Genomic DNA, 15179 nt, shown 5'->3' on the forward strand with positions numbered 1-15179 from the left:
GGAGAACGGGAGTGGTGAGACAGGAGCCTGAGGTGATTGGTGAGCTGAGGAGGGGTGTAAGATGACTGGCAGGTGGTGCCTGGTAGGGGAGGGGAGCTGAGGTGGAGTTAGGAGACAGAGGCAGGTGAATGATAGAGAGAGAGAGAGAGAGAGACAGAGAGAGAGAGAGAGAGAGAGACAGAGAGAGAGGGAGAGAGAGGGAGAGAGAGAGAGAGAGAGAGAGAGAGAGAGGGAGAGAGAGATACCTATCACCTCGTCTACTTAACAGAGTCCACTATTGGCGTCCCTTTGTGTTCCTGCTTATCTCCCTCCAGCAGCTGTCTCCAACCTTCACCATCCCCTTCCCCCACCTTGTTCCATCTGCCTCTCAACGTATATATCTTTTTCCCGCTCTCTCTGTCCACCTCCATCTACCATCCAGCTGCCACTGACTCCCAACTACCACCGACGCTCCCTCCCCTGCCTGGAACCACCTGCCCGTCAACTTACACCCCCCCCCTCAGTCCACCAATCACCTCGGACGCCTGACTCACCCCTCCCCTTCTCTTTCTACTGCCCATCTCCCCTCTCGGTCCTGATGCAGGGTTTCGACTCGAAACGTCGACAATTCTTTTATCCCCCCACAGATGCTGCTCGACGCACTAAGTTCCTTCAGCAGTTTGTTTGTTGTGTTTAATGTAACTACCAGACAAAGGTCTGTCCTTCATCTTCCAAGGCAGTTTCCAATGATCAAGACACTGGTTCTGTGGGCTCCGAGGTGGCTGAGAGTCCCATGCAGAATCTGCAGACTCTGTCAGAGGTGCTGTGGGTGTTGCTTGAATGGAGGTGGACAACGACAGGGAGCTTGGGATGGCACACACACCTTGGAGACACAAGAGATTCTGCAGTTGCTGGAATCTGGAGCAACACACACAAAGTGCTGGAGGAACTCAGCAGGTCAGGCAGCATCCATGGAAGGAAATAAAGTCGACGTTTCGGGCCGAGACCCTTCATCAGGACTGGAAAGGAAGAGAGCAAAAGCCAGAATAAGAAGGTGCTGGAGGGGGAGGAGCACAGGCAGGCAGGGGATAGGTGAGTAGCTTCTCCCCCTCCCACCACCTTCTTATTCTGGCTTCTGCCCTCTTCCTTTCCAGTCCTGATGAAGGGTCTCGGCCCAAAACGTCGACTGTTTATTTCCCTCCATAGATGCTGCCTGACCTGCTGAGTTCCTCCAGCACTTTGTGTGTGTTGCTCCAGATTCCAGCAACTGCAGAATTTCTTGTGTCTCTGTTTTGCTGTTCCACTGTGAGGTCCCTTTCAGGGATGCCTACCTTGGAGAAGTTTTCCTCCTCTCTTCATTACTCCTTCCCCCCCACACCTACCTTCCCCCTCTCGCCTGGACTCACCTATCCCCTGCCTGTGTGTGCTCCTCCCCCTCCCCCCCAACCCTGACCTGCTGAGTTCCCCAGCACTTTTTGTGTAGTGCACACACCTTCCTCTGTTTGCACGCAAACTCTGAATCTATCCCCCATTGTAGAAATTCAAGGTGCTCAGTGCATTCCAAGATGGCCCATCCCCATTATGACCAATCAGAGGCCAGGGATTCCCACAAGTCCTGATGCAGGGTCTCGACCTGAAATGTTGACCATTCCTTCCCCCACTCCCCCACAGATGCTGCTCGACCCGCTGAGTTCCTCCAGCAGATTGTTTGTTGCTCCAGATTCCAGCATCTACAGTCTCTTGTGCCTCTATTCCCATGAATTGGTTAAGATGGCACATTTTCTGAAGAAGGCATTGAGAGAATTCTTGAAGAATTATCTCTGTTTGTCTGGAATCATATTGCTTCGAAGGAGTTTGTATAAGAGTGCTTGTTTCAGAAGTCCGATGTCAGACATAAACATACTGATACACACACACACACACACACACACACACACACACACACACACACACACACACACACACGCGCGCGCGCGCGCAGACAGTCTCAGAGTCAAAGTCAAGTTTATTGTCATATGCACCAATACATGTGTGCACAAGTGCAATGAAAAACTCACTTGCAGCAGCAGCACAGGCACATCGCATCAGATAAGCAGCATTCACAAGAAAAACATGAATTAAACACAATTTTTACAAAAAACACAATTAGAATGAAACAAAAGTCCATTGTCGTGCGAAGTGGTCAAAGTGGTCACAATGTTGCTACACTGAGGTAGTGATTAGGGTCGTGAAGGTTGGTTCAAGAACTGAATGGTTGAAGGGAAGTAGCTGTTCTTGAACCTGGTGGTGTGGGACTTCAGGCTTCTGTACTTCCTGCCCGATGGTAGCTGCGAGAAGATGGCATGGCCCGAATGGTGGGGATCTTTGATGACGGATGTTGTCTCCTTGAGACAGTGCCTCATGTAGATACTACCAATGGTGGGGAGGGATGCGCCCGTGATGTATTGGGCTGAGTTCACTACTCTCTGCAGCTTCTTACGTTCCTGCGCATTTGAATTGCCTCACTCACTGTCTCACACTCTTATTCACTCTCACACTCATTCACTCTCAACCCCACACATTCTCTCACACAATGCATGTGCACACTCTCACAATCACATTCTCTCACACTTACGCTCACAAACACAGGCACATTCACCATCTTGGACTCACACTCTTCACGCCTACATTCCCTCACGCTCACACTTCCTCAAGCTTTCACTCTCTCGCTCACACTCTCTCCCTCACACACAAACTCTCCTCCAATACACTGACCACTACCATTGCTCTGCGGTCTAGGCTTCTTACAAGTTGGAGAAGAGCAATTAATGCTTCAAACGAAAAAATGTCAGTGACCAAGAAAAGGAACGAATGAAGTTTGTGAAACAAAGAGCCGAATAAATTAAAAAGACAAGTGCATTAACTTGTCACTGAGTAACATGAATTAATAGAAAACCCAAAATATTTTTTTATAATTAGACACGGAAACCTACTCCAATTGTTCAACACATCTACATGTTGTGAGTTATACCTGTCATTAAGAGATTTTTCTTTCTTATACTGAAGCAACTGGTTTAACCCAAAAATATCAGCGCCAAGTAGCAAAACAGAGTTGTTGAGCCATTGCCTTTTGGTTCAGGGTTCCGTCTTCAACCATTGCGCCACTCGTCAGTTGTCCTTCTCTCTACCAGTTGACTGGCTGACTGAGTGGTTACCTCATGTTTCAGTAAGAGGATTTGAATCACAGATTCATAGAGTCATGCAGCATGGACTCTTAGCAGTGTGGAGGAACAGAGGGATCTAGGGGTCCACGTCCATAGATCCCTCAAGGTTGCCGCACAGGTTGATAGGGTTGTTAAGGAGGCGTATGGTGTGTTGGCCTTCATTAGTCGAGGTATTGAGTTCAAGAGCCGTGAGGTAATGTTGCGGCTCTGTAGAACCCTGGTTAGACCACACTTGGAGTATTGTGTTCAGTTCTGGTTGCCTTATGATAGGAAGGATGTGGAAGCTTTAGAGAAGGTGCAGAGAAGATTTACCAGGATGCTGCCCAGATTAGAGAACAGGTCTTATGAGGATAGGTTGAATGAGCTAGGGCTTTTCTCTTTGGAGAGAAGGAGGATGAGAGGTGACTTGATAGATGTGTACAAAATGATAAGAGGCAGAGATTGAGTGGACAGTCAGAGACTTTTTCTCAGGGTGAAAATGGCTAACAGGAGGAGACATAATTTTAAGGTGATTGGAGGAAGGTATAAGGGGGATGTCAGGGGTAAGTTTTTTACACAGAGAGGCCACGCCAAATCTCCCGAAGCTTCTAAGAAAGTAAAGGCACTGGCATGCTCCCTGGATGCCTGACTACATGTGTTGGGTTTGTGTTGATCAGGTGCATGTTCTGCCAAAATATTTGGATTTGGGTCAGGACTTGTTGTTCAGTACTTTATCCAGATCAGGAAGATTTGCTTAATATCATTCTCCTCTTTTGAACAATAATTGGAGCTTTATCCTCTAACTACCCAATAATATGTTTGAGATTATTATGGTCTGATTGGATAAGCAAAAATTAGAAGTGCCTGTGTTCATCTTGGGTTAGGATGGGTTTCAACTTTACTCTTTACCCTGCAGAGTGTTGTAGAACAGAGGGACCTCGGAGTACAAGTACATGGTTCCCTGAAAGTGACGTCGCAGGTAGACATGGTGGTGAAGAAGGCTTTTGGCACACTGGCCTTCATCAGTCAGGGCATTAAGTATAGAAGTTGGGATGTTATGGTGCAATTGTACAAGATGTTAGTGAGGTCTCATTTTAACACCTCAGCTGAGGGAAGACAACTCTGCAGCTTGACGTGCTCTGTGCTGTGTTGATATGCCACTGAATATGACAAGGTTGAAGGTATTTTATATGCTTTCTTGCTTTTGTGCTTTGATTTGTCACTTCAAAGTGTCTTACTGATAGCAGGCATTCAGAGGTGTTTCAGCTACAGTTGGCTCTTGTAGAATCTGAGAATTAGTTAATGGTACTTTGAATGCCTTGTCTAGTTTTGGGACTATTTGAAATAAATCTTATTTCAAAAATAGACTTTATTTATTAAAATATAGACAGGAAGTACAATGCAATCAGCACAAGTCTTTCTTCACATTCATAGTGTCATCAAACCAACATATTCTCTGTGCAAAGCAACAATTCCATTCCCTTAATATCATCTACTGCATTCGGTGCTCCAAGTGTGGCCTCCTCTACATTGGTGAGATCAAACACAAACTAGGTGACCATTTCGCAAAACACCCGTGCTCTGTCCGTAACCGTGACCTGCATCTCCCCATTGCCAGTCACTTCAACTCCCCCTCCCACACTATCACTGATATGTCAGTCCTCGGCCTCTTCGATTGCCAGGAGAATTCTAAGCGCAAACTGGAGGAATAGCTCCTCATTTTCCATCTTGGAACCTTGCAGCCTAATGGCATGAACACTGAATTCTCCCATTTTAGGTAATCCCCACCCCCCCTTCCCCACACACCCCCCCCACCACCACGCTTCTTCTCTTCTTCCCTTTCCCAGCCCTTTTTCTCCCCTTTCTCTCCTTACCTTTGACGCATCCCCCTGTGGATCTGCTCTCCTCACCTACCCCACACCTGCCTATCACTATCTCTTACCTGCATCTGCCTATCACCACCCTGTGCCCACCCTGCCTCCCCTCTTCTGTCCACCTATCACTGCTCTGCTTTTCCCTCCGATATATTGGGCTTCCCCTTTTCCTATCTTCAGTCCTGAGGAAGGATCCTGACCCGAAACGTTGACCGCCTGCTTTTCTCCACGGATGCTGCCTGGCCTGCTGAGTTCCTCCAGCATCATTGTGTTTTTCAATGCCACTCATGTGGCCTCTGAACAATACACCAATCGAATGTTTGAGGGGCTGTCACACAGGACCCAGCCCCTCAGTACCCACTGTCAGCAGGACCTTAGACTACAGTCCTTCCCACAGAGCCTTTGCATTGGCTTCACCAAGATTCATGGTATCCCTTACAATGTACTCCTACACCCTGGAATGTGTCAGGTGACAGTTTTCCCTGCTGGACACAGAGTCATAGTCATAGAGTCACACAGCACGGAAAGAGGCCCTTTGGCTCAATTGACCCATGCCAACCAAGTTTCCTATCTAAGCTAGTCCCATTTGCCAGAATTTGACCCATATCCCTCTGAACGTTTCCTATCCATGTACCTGTCCAAGTACCTTCTTCACAGCACTGGAAGGTCGACAGGTTTCGGGCAGACCAAAGTCCATCTTATTGGTTTATTATTGTCACGTATACTGAGGTACAGTGAAAGGCTTTTGTTTGTGTGTCATCCAGACAGATCATGCCAAACATCAGTAGTTAAAAGAAAAAGAATGCTGAATGCAGAGATGAAATAAATCTGCATTCCGGTGCCAAAGTTAAACTTTGTCAGGTTAAAATTAATTAAGTTTGTGGAAGGAGGTTCCATACTTGATTTTCATATTCCATACAAAATTCCAAACAATATTCCTACAGTATTTTATACAAAATTCCATACAATATTCCATACACAATTCCATACAATATTCCATACACAATTCCATATAATATTCTATACAAAATTCCATACAAAATTCCACACAAAATTCCATACAATATTCCATACAAAATTCCATATAATATTCTATACAAAATTCCATACAAAATTCCACACAATATCCCATACCACTCCACTCATGAATAATGATGGCCACAAAGCTACCAGACTGTTGTAAAATCCGATCTGTGTTACTAATGTCTCCTTGGGGAGGAAATCTGCCATCCTTACCCAGTCCGGGCTTGACATGACTTCAGACCCACCCGTATTGGTTGAATGTTAACTGCCCCATGAAATGACACAGGAATTACTAAGGCAATTAGAGATGTGCAATAAGTGCTGATCCTACCAGCAATCTAGGTCCTGAAGAAAGAATAAAGGAGAAAAGCCTGTGTGTGGACGTGCTTCCTGATTTTCAGATTCTGCCAACCATCCCCAACTAATGCAAACAGTTTCCCTTCACACACCTCATCAATTAATTCCCTTTGTATTCAAGAAACCTGGCTGCACTTTCCTTCCCACTGGTGCCCCAACTTGAAGAATAGCTCCATCAGCTGTATCGCATTTTAAGCTGCAACGGGGCATCGAGTTTAAGAGTAAGGAAGTCATGCTGCAGCTGTATAAAACTGTGGTTATCCCTCATTGGAAAGGGTGCAGAAGAGGTTTACATAAAAACAGTAACAGTACAGAGCAAAGTGTCACAGCTACAGAGAACGTGCAGTGCAATAAGGTGCGAGGTCACAACAAGGTTTACCAGGATGCTGTCTGGATTAGAGAGATTGGACAAATTCAACTCAACACAAGTAAGATAAGACAAGATATCTTTATTGGTCACACGTACATCGAAACACGCAGTGAAATGCATCTTTTGCGTAGAGTGTTCTGGGGGCAGCCCGCAAGTGTCGCCACGCTTTTGTCGCCAACATAGCATGCCCACAACTTCCTAACCCGTACATCTTTGGAATGTGGGAGGAAACCGGAGCACCTGAAGGAAACCCACGCAGACACGGGGAGAACGTACAAACTCCTTACAGACAGTGGCCAGAATTGAACCCGGGTCGCTGGCGCTGTAATAGCGTTACGTTAACAGCTACACTACCGTGCCTAACCACTAAGTGCAGCCTAACCAAAGCTTTATATAGCTGTAGTTTTATATAGCTGGACCTGATTGTCCAGGTAGCCTCCTTCAGTGCTATGAGAAGTATGCGGGATTTTGGGCATTAAGGAAATATTGGGTTGATGCAAGAAAGTGACAATGAAGTAAAAAAGTCACCCTTAGTCTTATTCAGTGGTGGAGCAGCTACAAGAGGATGAATGGCTTCCTCTTACCTCTATTTCTTACGTTCTTATTTAATGGCAATATAAGCTGTTTTGTTCTGGAGCATGCGTGCTAACAGCGCATTTGGATAAAGCTCTTGTGACAGAATCATCCAGTGCGGTTTCAACATAAATTTCTTCCAGCTAAGCTTTCCCCATCTTCACTTTCAATTACACCACCTCTGCTTTCAGCTGGAATTCCTAAACTCTGGAATTGTTCCTTGCCTCTCTCCCAGCATTTAAAATTCTCTCTGAAAGCTGCCACCACCAGCAAACCCTTGGTCACCTGTTCAAGTACCTTGGAATGTGACTGGGAGGTAAGCCTGGTGTGTTTTATTACATCAAGTGCAAGTTAATTTTGTTGTCTCAGCTGCCAGGACTTGGAATTATCCCCATCTGCACATAAATCAATTTTCAGAGTTTTTGTAATCAAGCAGAAGCAATTACTGATCTTAAATCAGTCAAAAGTCAGAGTGGTACTATACTCTCTATGGATTTTGTCTGACGCCTGGATATATGTACCTCAGCCCAGGCAGTTTATATATTCACAGACCAGTGAAGGATTATGACAATTAATGCTCAGGGTCCAGTGCTCTGTAGGAAGTTGGAAGCATGTTCAATATGGCTACACAGGTAGACAGGGTGGTGAAGAAGGCGTTTGGCACACTGGCCTTCATCATTCTGGGCACTGAGTACAGAAGTTGGGATGTTATGTTGCATTTGTACAAGATGTTGGTGAGGCCACACCTGGAGTATTGTTTGGTATTGGTATTGGTTTATTATTGTCACTTGTACCAAGGTACAGTGAAAAACTTGTCTTGCATACCGATCGTACAGATCAATTCATTACACAGTGCAGAGACATTGAGTTAGTACAAAGTGCATTGAGGTAGTACAGGTAAAAACAATAACAGAATACAGAGCAAAGTGTCACAGCTACAGGGAAGTGCATTGCAGGTAGACAATAAGGTTCAAGGTCATGACATTGTTTACAGTTTTGTTTACAGTTTTGGTCAGCCTATTGAGCTGGAAAGAGTGCAGTAAAGGTTTATGAGAGTGTTGCCAGGATTTGAGGGACTGAGTTATAGACTGAGTTAGCTTTTATTGGTAGATGTTACTGTAGTTTGTACCTCTGCAATTTAAATGAACTGTATTCTGAGTACATTGCCTCTGCTGTGAATCACATGTCCCTCCCCATCTCTAACTCAGAGGATATAAACACTGTATTACCTTTATTTATTCACAAGATGTGGGCAACACCAGTAAAGTCACCATTTATTGTCCATCCTTGATTGCCTTGAACTCAGAAGACTGCTGCGTTATGTCAGATAGCAAGTAATGGACAACCACATTGTGGTGGATCTGGAGTCACATGTGAAAGGCCAGAGTGGATAAGGATGCCAGATTTACTTCTCTCATAACCAATAGTGAACCAGATGTATTTTAATGTCCATAAGTCCAAAAGATATAGGAACAAAATTTGGCCATGCAGCCCATCGAGTCTGTTCCACCATTCAATCATGGCTGATTTTGTTTCCTCAGCCCGAATGTGGTCAGGACTCGAGGGACTGGGTTATAGAGAGAGGTTGAGCAGGTTGGGACTTTTTTCATTGCAGTGTAGGAGAATGAGGGGTGATCTTATAGAGGTGGATAAAATCATGAGGGGCACGGAGAGGGTGAATGCACACTGTCTTTTTCCCAGAATTGGGAAATCAAGAACTGGAGGGCATAGGTTTAGGGTGAGAGGGGAGAGATTTAATAGGAACCTGAGCGGCAACAGTTTCAATCAGAGGGTGGTCAGTATATGGAATGAGCTGCCAGAGGAACTGCCTGAGGCAGGTACATTAAGAGCATTTAAAAGGCACTTGGACAGGTACATGGATAGGAAACGTTTAGAGGGATATGGGCCTAATGCGGGCAAATGGGACTAGTGTAGCGACTCACCGCACTGGCATCGAACCGGCTCCCGACATCGCGACGTCATCGGAGGCCCCGATCCAAGATGGCGCAGAGCCCTCCTTCTTCCCCAGCGTTGGGCTGGGAAAGCCCGCGTGCGGGAAGGTCAGGTGACCCGCGCATGACGTCAGCGCGGGAACTGGAGCGCGGGAAGTTTTCGGTATTAAAGGCGCACCGCGCCCCGGTCGGCATTCAACCTTCAATTTCGAAACCAGCGGCTCTGTGTCTTCATTTCGTAGTGTGTAGCTAGCCGCTACACTAGATTAAATGGGCATCTTGGTCAGCATGGACAAGTTGGGCCGAAGGGCCTTTTTCTGTTCTGTATGACTCTTACTCTACTAGTATCTCTTAAAAGAGAACTAGATAATTGGAATAGAAACAAACCCACAGGGATGTGGGGAATTATTCAGGGAGTGGGATTAATTATAGTGACATAGAGCATGGAAGCAGACCCTTTGATCTACTGAGTCTACACCTACCAGTAATGTACACTAATCCTGCATTAATCCCATTTTATTCTCCTCATATTTCCCTCAACAACCCCCTCACACCTCCTCCCCCCAGATTCTACACTCACTTACCCGACGGTTAACTTATAGTAACCCATTAACCTATAAAAGAGCAAACTCCAAACGCACACACACAGCACCAGAGGTCAGGATTGAACCGGGGTCACTAGAGCTGTGAGGCAGCAGCTCAGACAGCTGCAGCACTTTCCGCCAAAGTCACAAGGAGTCAAAGAACACGCTCAGTGCTACATCATTCTACGAAAACTTACCAATGATGTCCCCTTGATGTAGGAAGACTGTAATGGTCGAATGGTCTATCACATGCCCCAACCTCTTAGGCTAACAAGGTAGAATGTGACTTCTGATGCAAGGTCATTGCCCCATTAACAATCCCTCCATCAACCTGCATGTCTTGCTCTTATTTCAGGTTCCCAGCATCAGAGGTGGGTTGCCATAGTGATCTGGGCAGCAGTTCCTGAGAGTGGAGAGGAGACAGAGTAGGTGTTCAGGAGGAGCCGGGAGCGTCAGCGTATGTGTGCAACCTGGCGGAATGACTTCAGATGGGACGCTCTGAGGCAGGGCAGCACAGAAGCAAGAAATGGAAAGGGGCAAGAGTACTCAAGGTCAAAGTCGAGTTCATCGTCGTGCACAAGTACATGTGTGCACAGGTGCAGTGAGAAACTTACTTGCAGCAGCATCACAGGCACATAGCATTAGAGACACAACATTCACAAGAAAAACATAAATTAAGCAAAAAATATGCAAAATTATACAAAAAAGAACACAATTAGAACAAAAAAGAAAGTCCACTGCAGTGCAAAGTGATCAAAGTGGTCATAGTGTTGCCAAACTGAGGTAGTGATTAGGGTTGTGTAGGTTGGTTCAAGAACCGAATGGTTGAAGGGGAGTAGCTGTTCTGGAACCTGTTGGTGTGGGACTTCAGGTTTCTGTAGCTCCTGCCCAATGATAGCTGCGAGAAGGTGGCATGGCCCGGATGGTGGGGACCCTTGATGATGGATGTTGCCTTCTTGAGGCAGCACCTCATATAGATACTTTCGATAGTGGGGAGGGATGTGCCCGTGATGTATTGGGCTGAGTCCACTACTCTCTGCAATTTCTTACATATCTGCACATTCAAATTGGTGTACCAGACCATGAGGCAACCAGTCAGGACATTTTCAACAGTACATCCGTAGAAGTTTGTTAGATGTCCTTGAGAGGACATAGTATGAGAGCAGGAAGATCAGCCATTTTAGCTCATTCTCTGTCTATGACTGAACCATGTGAGTGTGGAGCCACAGAGCTGAACAACAGTAGTGAGATTCTGGAGGAAGACAAAGAGGTCCTATTCATCTGACACTTTAATTCTCCATCTTACTGACTTTCCGATCTTTGCCTTGAAGTTCAAGAAACAGCACCTCATCTTCCAGCTCAGCTCATTGCAGACTTCAGGACGGAGCACTGAGTTCGACTATCGAGAAATAAGAAGCTGCAGATGCTTGGGACCTGAAATAAAATCTGAAAATACTGGAAACACTCAGCAGGTCAGGCAGCCCCTATGGAGAGAGAAACAGACTTAATATTTCAGGTCAATGTTATGTTTCAATCTCCAACCTTGACCTTTTTAGCATTTCCCACATTTTCTGTTTTCATTCCTAATTTGTAGTGGATTTGTACAACACGGGGAGCAGTAAAGATTATTTTACAAACATTGCATAATTAAAGTGAGCTAAATTAGCTTTAATGTTAATATTGGTTACATAACAGGAACACGCCGGTGCACTTTAGATCTCACGATGATAAGTTTTTCAGTTTGAGGTTTATAATTAGCCTGTTACTGAATATGCAAATTATTTCTCATTAGTATTAACAGTCCTTGCTCATTATGGCACACAGGCTTTACGTCTATGTTATGAAAATAATTGAGATTTTCCCATATTTACTGATCCAGAAAGATCTGTATCAGTTCCAGCTTGTTATTCCCGAGTTGCTCATCGGAAATCCGTGAGACAAGGAAGCATCTGAGCTAGCTTGTAGATCACTGTCGTTAAATTATTCTGCACAGAGAGAAAAGCTGAGTGAATGGGAGCCCCAGGAAGAGGACACCACTGGCAGGAAGTGGGAGGCAGAGAGGAGAATATTGTGTCATTATCCCTTGGGTAATTACTATGGAACGAGCTAGAGAGACGCAGACAGAAATAATAACGTGTTCGTTGTTTTGTACCATCATGCAAAGACTAGCAGGTACAGATTGAACCAAATGCCTTGGTTCCCCTCTCCCTGTCTTTCTCTCTCCCTGTTTATTTGCTCAGAAGGGAGACAGTTTAATGACTGGTGCAGAATCTCTACGCACCAAACATTCACATAGTCAGCTTTCTCCGAAGCTTCTACATCAGAAATAAGAGCAGGAATAGGCTGTGCATCTTCTCAAGTTAGCTCCACCGTTCAGTACGATTATAGCTAATCTGATCATTTCCAGCTTCTTGCCTGATGCTCATCACTCAGTTCCATTCCCGATCTCACCAAGTTATGCCTGTCTAATTCTGTGCAGGCCTGAGCAACTCGTTCTGTCCAGTTCTTCCCCTGTATATACAAGCTGGATAATAACTTTGCCTTCAGTTGGAAGAGAAAATGCTGGGAACAGTCAGCAGGTCAAGCAGAAAGAGAAGATAAGATATCTTTGTTAGTCACATGTACATCAAAACACGCAGTGAAATGCATCTTTTGCGTAGAGTGTTCTGGGGGCAGCCCGCAAGTGTCGTTACGCTTCCAGCGCCAACAAAGCATGCCCACAACTTCCTGACCTTTACATCTTTGGAATGTGGGAGGAGACCAGAGCACCCGGAGGAAACCCACGCAGACACGGGGAGAACGTACAAACTCCTAACAGACAGCGGTCGGAATTGAACCCGGGTCGCTGGCGCTGTAATAGCGTTACGCTAACCGCTACATTACCGTGCCTGCAACAGTTAATGTTTCAGATCCAGGATCCTTCTTACCCGTTTCTGAAGAGAGAAAATGTTTAACCAGACCTGAAATGTTGACCGTTTTTCTCTCTCCACTGATGCTGGCTGACCTGCTGAGTGTTTCCAGCATTTCCTGTGTTTATTTCATATTTCCAGCATCTGCAGTTATTTTGATTTTAATACATTTGTTTGCAAGATTCAGTTGCATACCCACTGCCGGTAATTCAAAACAATCTAACACGTGAGCTGGCCCCATATTGCAATCAATCCTCACACAGTGGTGCAGCTGGTAGAGATGCTGCCTCCAGCTCCAGGGATCCCGGTTCGATCCTAACCTACGGTGCAGCCTGTATGGTGTTTACATGTTCTCCCTGTGACCACATGGGTTTCCTTTCACATCCCAGTGATGTGTTGGTAGTATAATTGGCTGCTGTAAGTTACCCCAAGTGCAAGCAAATAGGAAAAGAATCAAAAGGGGTTTGATGTGAATGTGAGAGAGAATAAATTGCAGGGCTGGCATTGTAGGGCAGGTACGGTAGTGTAGGGCAGGTACGGTAGTGCAGCGGTTAGCGTAACGTTATTACAGCGCCAGCGACTGAAGTTCAATTCCCGCCACTGTCTGTAAGGAGTTTGTACGTTCTCCCCGTGTCTGCGTGGGTTTCCTCCGGGTGCTCCGGTTTCCTCCCACATTCCAAAGACGTACGGGTTAGGAAGTTGTGGGCGTGCTATGTTGGTGCCGGAAGCGTGGTGACACTTGTGGGCTGCCCCCAGAACACTCTATGCAAAAGATATATTTCACTGCGTGTCTCGATGTACATGTGACTAATAAAGATATATCATCTTAAATAAGGAAAGGGGGAGTTGGACTGATGGGATTAGAATCATAGAGATATGCAGCACAGAAACAGGCCCTTCGGCCCACCATGTCTATCCTGACCATCAAGGAACCATCTATACTGATCCCACTTACCAGTCCTTGGTCCATAGCCTTTTAAGCCTTGGCGATTCAAGTGATTTAGCAACATGACCTCTTCTCGTTACTACCATCGGGGAGGAGGTACAGGAGCCTGAAGACCCACACTCAACGTTTCAAGAACAGCTTCTTCTCATCCACCATCAGATTTCTGAACGGTCCATGAACTATTTATTTATTATCGTAATTTATAGTAATTTATAGTATAGTAGGTGGCACAGTAGTGTAGTGGTTAACGTAACGCTATTACAGCGCCAGCGACCTGGGTTCAATTCCCGCCACTGTCTGTAAGGAGTTTGTACGTTCTCCCCGTGTCTGAATGGGTTTCCTCCGGGTGCTCCGGTTTCCTCCCACATTCCAAAGACGTACAGGTTAGGAAGTTGTGGGCATGCTATGTTGGCGCCGGAAGCGTGGTGACACTTGCAGGCTGCCCCCAGAACTCTCTGCGCAAAAGATGTATTTCACTGTGTGTTTCGATGTACATGTGACTAATAAATAAATATCAATATCAATTTTATGTCTCTACACTGTACTGCTGCCACAAAACAACAAATTTCACGACATTTAGTGATAATAAACCTGATTCTGATTTTGATTCTGATTCTGAAATATTGTGGATTCCTCTGCTGGAAGTTGGCATGGATCCAATGGGCCAAATAGCTTCCTTCCATGTTGCAGTAGGCATTAAATTGGAGGTGAGGATGTTAATCATGTCTATAACTATTACATCATTTAAACTGATCTATTTTACTTCTACAAAAATACTGGATTCAGAACAATTTACTTGAGGTGGCGACCCTGTGGGTTGTTATTGTTTCCTTGGAGAGGTGGAGGGAGGTGATGAGAGAGAGTTCAGGGGAAACTAACAGAGACGATTCTGTATTTTTATTTGCCATGTCCACTGAACCTGGATATTAGTGCATTTAATGTTGATGTCCAAGTCCAAGTTCAAGATTATTGTTGTCAATACATACACAGGGTATAAATGCCATGAAAATTAGCTTTTTGCAGCAGCAGCACAGCTCATAACAAGATGAGGACAAACATAAGTTAATATGAACTAAATTGACATAAATTATACATAACTTGCATGTGTAAAATAAACAACAAAATAAACATAATGACACTAGCGCAAGATTGAGATGGAGAAAAAATATAGATCAAAGTAGTGTTACGATTTTTCACATGGGTTCAGGAACCTGATGGCAGTGGGGAAGAAGCTGTTGTTGAACCTTGAGGTTCACAATCCTCTATGATGTTACTGGATGGAATTATTAACACAACTATTAAATAACAGGTATTAGGTACAATTTTATTAGGTATGTTATATAAAGAATTGTTATGATTTGATATAAGATATAAGATTTCTTTATTAGTCACATGTACATCGAAACACACAGTGAAATGCATCTTTTTGC

Source organism: Pristis pectinata, chromosome 6, assembly GCF_009764475.1.
Source record: "Pristis pectinata isolate sPriPec2 chromosome 6, sPriPec2.1.pri, whole genome shotgun sequence".
NCBI classification, from domain to species: Eukaryota; Metazoa; Chordata; class Chondrichthyes; order Rhinopristiformes; family Pristidae; genus Pristis; species Pristis pectinata.